Source organism: Triturus cristatus, chromosome 4_2 (assembly GCF_964204655.1).
Source record: "Triturus cristatus chromosome 4_2, aTriCri1.1, whole genome shotgun sequence".
NCBI lineage: Eukaryota > Metazoa > Chordata > Amphibia > Caudata > Salamandridae > Triturus > Triturus cristatus.
Window position 1 is genome coordinate 536,620,714 of NC_140586.1, and position 11,459 is coordinate 536,632,172.

Genomic DNA, 11,459 nt, shown 5'->3' on the forward strand with positions numbered 1-11,459 from the left:
ATCGGATGAGGAGCGGAGCAGATAATCTTGAAGGTGAAATACAGTTTTTGGCAGGCAACAGGCTGGATCAGGCACCGTTAGCCGCGCAGGGAGTAGGACAAAGTTCATGGATACAGATGCAGGCTCAGACTGGAGCTTTCAGAGGCAGAAGGCAGGAAAAGGCTTGATGACAGAATTCTGGGCCTACTCGCCTGAATCTGTAAAATGTGGAAAGTGAACCACATAAAGTCGGTGGCCTTTCATACTTAGGAATGGAATATCTGACCCATTCATGGCGGATGTGAAAGAGGACATGTTGACGGTGGACGCACATATATTTGCGTCTTCAAAACTGGAACTGGAGGGAACATACATGTATTTATAGCATGCACATGGAGCCGTTGGGGTCTACGATAGGGGACATAACTGATCACAAAATTCATATTTCCTCAGTGTACTCCCCGGTATCTTCCCGCTCGGAAGAGGACTCCCATGCCTTACTTAAAGATATTGCGTTGCCTTCCCTTTCGGAGGAGGATAAAGCGTTGTTGGACGCGACCCCAACGTCTGAGGAGATTGCCCTCGCCATACGCTCGGTCACCTCCGGCAAGGCCATGGGTCCTAATGGCCTTCCCATCGAACTGTATAAACTACGACCGGATACGCTGGCGCCACATCTCCGTGCTATGTTCCTCGCGGCCCGCTCGGCGGGTTCCCTCCCGCTGGACCAGCGTCTGGCCACTATCGTGGTTATTCATAAGGAGGGGAGGCCGCGGGATCGGGTCACGTCCTACAGGCCCATTTCGCTGCTGAATGCGGAACCCAAAATTCTCGCCAAGGTGTTGGCTAATCGGCTGGTTGGCGTGGTGTGCGATCTAATTCACCAGGATCAGTCCGGCTTTATCCCTCATCGCAACACTGCGCTCAACCTGTGGCGTTTGCATGGGGTGCTCGCGCGGGTCCCGTTCATACGAGAGCCGGCCATTTTGGTGTCCCTGGACGCCACTATGGCGTTCGACACGCTTGAGTGGCCATATATTTGGGCGACACTGGCGAAGTTTGGTTTTGGCCCGGGATTCATCGGTTGGGTGAAATTGTTGTATTCCGGACCGCTGGCGCAGGTGGCGGTGAACGGTAGAGTGTCGGCTCCGTTTGAGCTGGGTAGGGGCACGCGGCAGGGCTGCCCGTTATCACCGCTCCTCTTCGCGCTTGCCTTGGAGCCCCTGGCGGAGTGGCTGCGGTGGCATCCTTCTATCCGTGGTCTCCGATGGACCCCCGAGTATGAGAATCGCGTATCCCTTTACGCGGATGATATTCTCTTATACCTTGCCTCCCCGCGTAAATCACTGATTGTACTAGTTGATGTTTTGCACTCATTTGGCCGCAACTCCGGCTTAGTCATCAATTGGGCTAAATCTTGTGTGTATGTCCTTTCCGGGGAGGCTCCTATCCTTCCGCGGGGTTGTCCGATCCAGATCGCTCCGCAGGGATTTAAGTACCTGGGTATCTTCATTACCCTGGACGCGGAGGCCCGATATAAACAGAACTTGCTCCCCCCCCTCCAGCGCCTGAAGGATGACGTGGCGCGTTGGAGGCGCTTGCCGCTCTCACCGCTCGGCCGTGCGGCATTGTTTAAGATGATGTCGCTGCCACGTTTCCTGTATGCTTTACAGAATACGATGGACGTTGTCCCGGCGCGCTACTTTCGCGAGGTGGAGAGTCTGCAGCGACGCCTGTTCTGGGAGGGTAGGCCGCGTATCGCCCTTGCGAAGCTGACGCTCCCTCGGTACGACGGGGGGGTCGCCCTCCCAGACATCAAACGGTATTACTGGGCCTCCCAGCTGGCTGCGATAAACCACGGCCTTTATGGGCCCACGCTTAACCCGGCCTTTGAAATGGATAAACTATTACTGCCGGGTGGCGACTATAATCGGGCGTTGTATTCTAGATCGCTTGACGCGCGTCTGACGGGCCCTACGCGGGTCGCGGTACGGGTGTGGCACGCGGCTAACTTGGCGATGGGGTGGAAGGACCGGTTGACCCGGGCGACGCCACTGTATGCATCGGAGCGGCTGGGCTCCCTGTGGACCTCGAAGGGCTTTGAGAAGTGGGACATGACAGGCATCAGCAAGGTGGGCGATCTCTGGACGAAGGGGGGATTTAAGACGTTCGAGGTGCTGCAGACGGAATTCCAGTTGCAGGACAGGGAGTACTTTCGATATATGCAGGTCCGTCACGCGCTGTGCTCCGTATTCCCGGATGTTGCCTCCATCCCGGAGTACTCCCCTCTGGAAGATAGAGTGCTAGATGGGCATGTACCGGACGGCACGATTTCATTAATTTACAAAAAGCTCATCAATGATCGCTCGGGACTGCTGACTGGCCTTCGTGAGGCGTGGGGGGCTGATGGACTGGAGCTGGATGACGAGGACTGGGTGTCTGCGGTGGCCTCCCCGAAAGAGGTGGCCGTACCGGCTCGCCTTCGCTTCGTCCAGCTCAAGATACTCCATAGGGTCTATGTTACGGGGCCGGGTCTGATGCGTATGGGCTATGCCGTGGACGGGTTGTGTAAGCGTGGGTGTGGTGCTTTGGGGACCTTTCTCCATATTTTGTGGGAGTGCCCGGAGGTGGCGCGATTCTGGCGTGGTGTGCATGCGGTTTTGCAGGCAGTCACGCATGTGACGCTGCTGCCCGAGGCGAGGAGATGTCTCCTAAATGTGTGGGAGCCAACCGACTACTCAGTGCCACAGACGTGGTGGGTGACTCTGGGATATATGGTGGCCAAGCGTGATATTGCGCAATTGTGGGGTTCCCAGAGGTTGCCAACTGTCTCGGCGTGGAAGGACAACATGGATTGGTGTATGTTTCGGGAAAAGGTAGTGTATGTTGCGAGAGGTAAGCCTGGGAAATGGGTGAAAGTGTGGTGCCCCTGGAACACCTACCGTGGGGGAATCTGTACCCCGCCGCTGACGCCTGATCTGTCACCGGCCCCGTCTCCTTAGCCTGCTTGTCTCCCTGGTTCTGGGCATTGAGTTCACTTTGTCTCCGTCCCGACCTGTCCCCCCCTTGCTATTCCTGTGGATCGGTAGGGTCCCCCCCAGGGGAGCTCATGCTGCTACTTCGACTGTTGGTTGCCTTGTGGATTTGTTTTTTCGTTTCTTATATAAAAATGAAACCGTTGTGTGGGGTCTGGATGGTGTGGCTGCCGACGCTTCTTTCAACTCCTGTGACCTCTCTTCTGCCGCAGCGTGTGTTTTACTGCTTGTATTATATGCTCTTCCTGTTTGCTAGTGGCCGGCCTGAAGGTTGTAGGCCCATCTTTGTACATTTTTTGGATTCTGTAATAAACGGTTTAAAAAAAAAAAGCAGACATCGTTCATGATTGTACATATTTACAGAGGTTCTGCTCATATCAGCCTCTGGGTTCCTGAGCCTACTTTGATTAAGCAGCTTTAGAATAAACACAGACAGTACTGCACTGTTACTCTAGCAAGGTTTGCATTCTACAGATGCATATATGGGAGAAACACGAATGCCTGAAATCAAATGGAGATTTATGTTGGGGCACAAGTGGCAATATTTCCCTGAACAAAAAAAGAAACGCAACCAAAATCTTTATGTACCACTCTTTCACATGACCACAACAGAGCATAAGCATACAACGATTGCTATTATCATACTTAATTGATTTGATTTGATAACCATCACTATGTGATGATAGCTACCACAGCTAAGCAATGTAATATGTTGTGCTGTCAGCACTGCACCCACCGGACATCTCATCACCAATGTAAACATACAAAACAGAACAAATCACCTTAAACCAACACAGCCAACATTAACCTGTAATCTACTACCACCTAGCTCACACCAGCCTTACCACTAATTAACAAAATGCACACAACTAGAAAAAAATTGAAGATCAGGTCAAAATAGATCAGAAACGAAGAGCATTTGTACACCAACACAACCAAGCTATGCAGCAATAGCTGGACATCATGTGACTCAAAATGGCACCAACCACTATGGAACAGCACACAAACCATTCCAACAGAGCATATTCAAGAACACATGTTTCACACAATTAAATCTACACAAATATGCCATCTATTTAACAATCACTGTGCTCATGAAGGACTTCCCTTTAAGACATTGAACATACTAACATCATACAGAACATATATCCCAGATTTACTGACATACATCAGACTTAGCCCAGATATGCCTTATGGTTTGGTCTCACCAAACTCCACGACCAATACAAATGCCCAAATTCTTCCCAATTCGCATCTGGTCAGCACGAATTTCTATTGACAAAGAAGACACATAATTAAACCTTAAACAACACATTCAACCACTCATAGCTGAATGGAAAGATATAGCACCCTACTGAGATGCTGAGAGCATGAAAAGAAAACAATACCAATAAATCTTTGGAAGCCGACTGAGACATGCCCTATATCACGACACAGAGGGCCATCGATGAATAATGAAAATTTACATTTTATCCAGAGATTACCTATGCCAATGTCCTAAAACAGTATTTATTTTGTCTTTTTTGTTTCACCATGTATTTTTATCTTTTCTGTGCAGTAATGCATTTTTTGATTTTCTTTACAGTGCTTTTATACCCTCAGTCATGAGTGGAGCTTCAAAAACTTTCAAATAAAGAAGCAAACAAGTACCTATAAACCAAAAATGCTTTGGACATTCTCTTCGGTAATATCACATGCAGAGTAATAAGTGAAGGCAGTGTGGTGTCGCTACAGTGACGCAACTGGAGCATCGAACCACACACGGTTTTACATGAAGAGTTGTTCACACATACACCTCTTGCTGCCTGAGGAAGTTTGGATAGACCCCAGTGTCACATAGAGCTAGTTAATAAAAAGTGGGGACTGCTAGGCGTGGCCAGGGAGTCCGGTGGAGTGGCCCAATGAAGCAAGTCACCCAGTGCACCAGCATACCAGGGTCTGTGTCGTCATTGATAAAGGCCTCAGTAGACAAGGTACCTCGTAACACACTAAGGCCTCACATCATCGTAGGTTGCAATACTACAGGTAGGGTGCCTAACTCATCTTTCCTCAAGGGTTAATAGGTTGCTGACTTAAAGGAAATCTCAGTCACCAAGCACCTACAATTCCGCTTTTCTTATAAAGTTAGAAGGTGACAGTGGGTGTCACAGCTTTCCAACTACTTTCCTTGAGATATCCCTGGTTGACGGTTAATTTAGCAGAGGGTGGCATATTATGTTCAAAGCTTTATTAGAGTACCAGAATATTGAGCTAAAACAATTATAGAAGCAAGAATATTGACAATTAAACTATTTTGAAAGTAAGTGTATAAGGAAAAATACAGATTTGCTATTCTTAACTCCACATATATGTACATTGACAGTATGTTCGAGCTGTGATGCAGGAAGGAGAAACGTGGTGCCTACTGGATACCTTGTCTGCATCAAAAGGGATTTGCTCTGAGCCATTACTTAGCCATGCCTGCGGATTTTGAGAGCTATCTTTTCACTGTGGAGGCAACAAATATAATATTGAAAACAATGATGCTATGTGCTTTCTGGGATAATGCGTGCCATTGCTGCTATGTCCACCCATGTGGTAATATTATTAAAGCAAAGGTCAATACATTCGAAATTGCAACCTCCTTTAAGACATTCTTCCTAGTAAAATGAAGTGCATTTTACAGCATTGTGTTGTCCCAATACCCACAGCTTGTACTGTGGCACATCAGACAGAAGACTGTGTTTGTTACAAATGTCAAAAAGCACATAAATAAACAATGTAGTAATTTTCATTGGCCGTGGCCAATAGCCACAAAATTGCCAATAATCAGGGTCCAGTGTCTGATGAAATATAGAGACTCCCTACAAACTGGAAACAAACCTAGAGCCCAGTGGAAGTGTTAAACCATTGTGCAACACTCAGCATAGTTGAACAGTGTCTTATATTAATGAGTAATGACACTCCTTAACTCCACTAGGCAGGTTTGGATGCATTTGTTTGGGGCAATGCCCCATACAGATCCATCCTTTCTTGTTGTGAGATTGGTTCATAACCTATTCCCCTGCTTAAATATGTAAACTAAAGGCCTAATTGAGAGTTGGGTGGGCAGGGTACTGTTGGATGGGATTTACTGTCCTCCTTGTTACGAGTGTATTACATTCTACAGCACTTAAAATAAAGTGGATGGGACATCCATCACGTTTGTGACAGAGTAATAATCCTCAGCCAAACTCTAAACCAGACCCTAACAAACATGTTCCAAGATTCGGGAGCAATTTCTGTTCTCCAAATTATGTTATAAAGTGCCAGAAGGAAAGGAGCGCACAGGATAGGACTGGCTTCATTGCGATTAATCACTATAATTTTAAGGAATAGTAACCTTATTCAACATTTGAATAATTTGACTTATTGAAACATCTAATACCGTGAACATTCTTATCTCTTTGCTGGAAAAATTATTTTCAGGTGCTGAGTCTGTGTTTCAAATGTGGTTCTCTGGTTCATCATTGGCTCTATGCAAGATTCAACAGTGGTACACCCAGGCATCTGTGGGTAGGTTCGAACAGGACTGCACAAGCTCTGCTATATAACTATGTGAATTTATTGCTGTGGTCACGGTAGTTTGTTGTAAGCAATTCATAACTGTATTTGCATTTTATTTCCTCATTTTTAAAAGTGTTTCTATTCTTCTCAGGAAAAGTTTAGAATTAAAATGAGGTTCCTGAGAGGCTTTTACACAGCTCAGTAGATACTGCTTCACTTCTATAAATTCCATGTAGTACCACAATAAGAGGGGAAACAGCAGTTTCAACATGGGGAATAACACGTGGGTAGGTTACAATGCGGACGTTACATCGTCCACGTTACCACGCATGGCATTACATCACAAGTCGTTTCAACGACTTGCGCTAGATGACGCGCAACACCAGGGAATGTGTTGGATATTATATCCAACACATTCCCTGCTGTTGCGCTCACTGGAGTAGGAATAGTAATTTATACTATTCCTAAGTCCAGCATGCCATCTAGTGCAAGTCGTGGAAACGACTTGCGATGTAAAGCCATGCGTCGTAACAACGCGGACGATGTAACGTTCGCGTTGTAACCTACTGCGTGGTATTTGCTCGCGGTGTAAAGAGAGATATTCCAATATGACTTCCCATGGAGTTTAAATTACTAAAGGGTATCACTAACAAAGTCTGATAGTCATTAATTATTTGGAAACAATTTAAGCTTGTTAAGCTAGTTGACTCTAAAGCACAGCACAAAGCTTCACCCACAAGTAGCCCAACCAAAGTCCTTCTAAACAGGCAAACAGTCTACATTTGTAGCACTCTAAAGAAATTGTCAGCAAATAGGGTTAAGATCGTGGAGAAATGATGGCTCTGTTCCTGGAAATAAGCTCAATGTTAACTACGCTCTACCAGAAGGTTGTGTGTAATGAAAAATGTCTGTGTGTGGTAGCTTTTCTCTCGTTCTCTTCCTCAGGCTATTTATAACATGGTCTAGCCTCAACATTTTCTCCACTTCTTTCAACTCTTTAGCTTTGACTCATTGACCGAGGGCTGCTTTGAAAACACATCCAATAAATAGTCCAAGTAGAAAGCTGGGTGTTGATGATGATCATGAAATATGTACAAAGCACACTAAACACCAGCAGGCTTCTTGATGCTATTATGTAATGTAATGTAATGTATGTGATTACAGCCTGTGGGTCAGGGTCAGTGATAGAGATGGTACACAGTGTTGTTAGTGGCAGAGAATTCCATAGGCATGACCTGAAAAGTCTCAGCCATCAAGACCCTTGCCTAGACTTCTCCAATCTAGGTACCTTTAATTACATTTCAAAGATAGAGCACTATGGGCCAGATGTATGGAACATTTTTGAGGTCGCAAATGACCTGAATCTCAGAATCAGGCTGCATGCGTCTTCAAAAATGCTTTTTGATCCCTTCCAAATACCAATTTGCCACAGCATGTATTATTGTTTTACAACCAAATTATAGTCACAAAACTTTCAGTTTTTTGCTGACTAATGAAACTTAATGGTAACCATTTGCAAATGGGAAGGGACCCCCAAGGGACTCATTCCTGTTCCAGAAAGTAAAATGAGAATGTAAAAGCAAATATTTGTTAAGGGCAAACAGTGGTCCCACATAGGCTGCCTACTCTTAAAAAAATAATTTTCTTTTGAAACCCAGCCTGTTTTCTTTTCAGGAAAACTGGATGAATTTAAAAGAAAGAAAATAAGCATTGGCAATGGCAATATGTCTGACTTATGAATGCACTGTCAAGTCAACATAAAAATCCATGTATGTTAATAACTGCTCTCTTCTCATCTGAACTGCTGCCAGAGAACAATGCCATACATTACCTAGTTATCTAAGACTCTTTGATAGCATTACAATGGTATGTGGGTAGCCCTAATCGTGCGATCTCAGCCAGTTGCATAATTAAACAAAATGATAACAGTCGTGTGGATGGCATGCACTTTTTTGTGGAAGCACACAACGTCTGTCCAATCAAAACATGTACTTGTTTTCACCATACTTTAGAATTACCAAAATATTTGCTTCATTTTTGCTTTCCATATTCTGAAGTATCTGCCCACTTCATTTATAGACATTTAAATATTGTATTGTGCTAGGAAAATAAATAACATTGTACAGCACACTCCGCATAGCCAGGATTCTTTTCATATAAATCCTCTCACTTTGAAGTCAGAGATAGAAAAGCGAGCACCAAGCTCCCTGGAATACAGTGTCTATTTGGCCTCTGTCTTTGAATCCACAGTAAATGTGACAAGGTAAGAACACCATTTAAAGGCCTGTTTACAGAATTTCAGTGCTAGTGGAAGAATACAGTAAATCGGCTTGGGCAATGGAAGGGATGAACTCAAGCTGGACAGCCTAAAACGAATACAGTCAGCAAAAAGAGAGCAAGCAAATGTGAGTTAGAAAGTCACTGGTAAGCAATGGGTGGAAGCTTCTGAGTCACCAAGTTGCTGTTAGCAATGACCTAAAAAGACACATTTGTGAACCACTGGTCCGTTTATTAAACCTACATACAGATTTAAAACGTTTTTCCTAATTGACATGTTTCACTTACAGTTTGCAAAGCTCCTGGTGTGTGTCACACACATAAATTATGTTTTTTAGAAATGGCTCAATCCATTTTAGGAAAACGTTTGGGGTGTATCCAAATACAGTGACAATTACTTCATACATCTCACCCATGGAATTTTCAGAGCATCATTTTATAGAAAAATACCCTGTTAGTAACTTGCTCACAGATTCTATTCTTATTTTTGCAATATGTTAGTTACAGTTGTCAGACCAGTGTCCCAGTAACATTATCTTTAGCCCGTACTACTCATGGTGGCCTTCACCCCCACTATTCCACTTGGGTCCATGTCTCCCCTATACCACATGTACCAAGAAATCAACCTCTGGACTCCTTGTTTGCTGTTTCCCTATCCCATGCACTTTCAGTCCTGTGTCACCCTCCATAGATCATGGCCATGAATCCACTAGCCAGTTCTCGGTGCTGTCTTATCCTCTGCCCAGTGCACATTTTCTTTGATCCAGCTTTCTTCAATACTCCCTTGCACCACATCTCAAATTGTCTCAGGTGACTTCTGCCCCACCTGTCCACTGACATTTTCCCTTATAATTCACCCCACTCACGAAAAAACACAAGTGCACACCCCAAGATCTTGACAAATTACAGGTCTAACTTTCTTTTCAATAGAATTCTGTAAAAGGGTGAGATAAGATAGACCCAAAAGTGTGTGGAACTAAACCATCTCCTCCATGACCACTAATCTGGGTTTAGGACTGTGAGGGGCACTGTAACAGCTATGGCCATTGTAAAGGAAGAGATCTTCATCTCACTGGATGGAGATATGCAAATAGCCCACATACTCCTTGACCAACTGGTGGAGCTGTCAAAGCTTTCACCATGTCTCGTCTGGGTTATTGTAACACTATCTATACCGACTTCTCCAGTTACTCATTTCTAGGCTAAATAGGCTACAGAACCAGCCCTCCGGAAGGTGCTTTACCCATACACATATCACACCCACTCTGAGTTCACTTCATTGGCTAGTGGTCGAAGCTAGTGTCAAATTCAAGGTTATCTGTGCTGCTCATAAAGCATTTTGAGAAAACAAAACAAAACAAAATGGCTTTAGAACGTAGCTTCACACTACCCCCCTCAGCCAGGAGGAACCTCTGCTCATTGGCTGCTAACTTAACTCACCAATGTTCATTCCAGTGGATGAAATACAGAAGAAGATCCATGTTGGTGCAAAGTCAAAGAGTGTGGAATGCCTGAACACCTCCTTGAGATCTGATCCAGTTGTGTGCATTTCGGGAAACTCGTTGAAAAAATGTGAGAGTTCAGACTCTTCTTCTAACAAACCTGCTGGACTTTCAGGAGCTGCAATAGCAGATCATCAGGCATGAACACACACACTCTGCTTGGTTGCACACGTGGTCCTCCTTCACCATTTGTTCCACTGATTGAACATTGTTCTTACCTTATCTTCTCTGAATTCATCAGAGTGTTACACTCGCTACAATATAAAACGCCTAAATATATTAACAAAGTAGAATAAAAAAAAAAGTGCACACCAGCACAGTGGAACAGTTCCAGATTTCACTTGATTTCTGCTGGAATATTCTGTTTAGGGCATGGGTGTCCAACATTGGTCCAGGAGGTGCAGACCCAACAACCATTTTCAGGCTGACCATTGACTATGAAAATAAATTCCATTTATCTCATTATGTGCACATGTATGTACCTCATTTGAATACCTTCAATATCTGGCATGGGCCGGGCCCCTGTGTGTCAGTGTTGCACAATGCTGTCCTGGGGCTCGTTCTGAAATCTTCAAGTTCCACGTGTATAACGCTAAATGGACCGCGCCGCAAACAATGTTCATTTTGAAAAGGGAAGGGAGCGGTCGCTTGGGCTCCAGGTAATATTGTGATAAACTGTATTTTTCACCTCATTTGTTTGCAGTTCTGGGTTCCACCCTTTGACTTACAAGAAAGGCCGGGCCCGAGCAGACATGCCTGATTTGTTCCCCTGAATTGCCACACAACGTTTCGCAAAGAAAGAGAGGTACGTCATGAAAGCAAGCGGAGAGGCGCCGAGCCACCTCTCTGAAAACGTAATGGACTGTGGTGAAAGCCTAACTTTGACTGATGCGAGGTTTGGGACTTCATCCAGGTAAGAATGCACGCGTCGGTGAGCACAGATAAGGTAGATGACCCGGAGTAGGGCCAAACTGTTTACCAGCAGATGCGTTTTAGAAAATCTTTCTTAACTGGTCATGGCAGCGGAAAATATCCTGCTGTTAGACGCATCTGCAATGCACTGCCTTCCCAATCCACGCACAAAAGTGCTGACCTTTAGAGAAATGATGGAGACGCGTGTGATTTTTCCAAGGCAGTGAAC